Source organism: Myotis brandtii, unplaced genomic scaffold (assembly GCF_000412655.1).
Source record: "Myotis brandtii unplaced genomic scaffold, ASM41265v1 scaffold797, whole genome shotgun sequence".
Classification (NCBI taxonomy): Eukaryota; Metazoa; Chordata; class Mammalia; order Chiroptera; family Vespertilionidae; genus Myotis; species Myotis brandtii.
This window is the reverse complement of record NW_005371210.1, coordinates 80,848-81,259: the sequence shown is the minus strand read 5'-3', so window position 1 is coordinate 81,259 and position 412 is coordinate 80,848. Positions and strand designations below refer to the sequence as shown.

General features: G+C 69.7%; 1 protein-coding gene across 1 annotated transcript in view; it reads left to right on the top strand.

The window, feature by feature from the left end:
* LOC106723616 (Fanconi anemia core complex-associated protein 100-like) overlaps window positions 1-412 on the top strand; it is a 3,536-nt gene that overhangs the window by 786 nt on the left and 2,338 nt on the right. The gene's annotated exons all lie outside the window — the stretch shown is intronic.

The window sequence follows — 412 nt, the reverse complement described above, 5'->3', positions numbered from 1 at the left end:
TCCGGGGCTTAGGAGTGGGAGGTGCCGCCCTGCCTGGGGGAGGTCTGCGCCTCGTGACCAGGTCCTGCCTCGTGGGCAGTCGGGGGCGAGTTGGCCTTGACGTTTCTCCTCTGCTCACCGCGTGGCCGCCGGCGAGCCCGCTCTGCACGGGTTCTGTCCCATGTTGGGGGACAGCAGTCTGCCGGGGGCGTGTTCCTGTTTGGTGGCCCACGTGTCGGCCTGAGGCCTGCCGCGCAGCGTTCTAACGTGAAAGAGACGCTTTGACGGGGAAAGGCCACTGTCCACGCAGGGAAAGCGGGCCACGGGGGGCCCGACAGACATGGTGACCAGGAGGGTCCTGGTTTGGCCCCGTGTAGCCCAGTCCACATGCCTGTGCCCCCGCGCTGCCACCTCCCAGCCCCCCGGGGCGGGC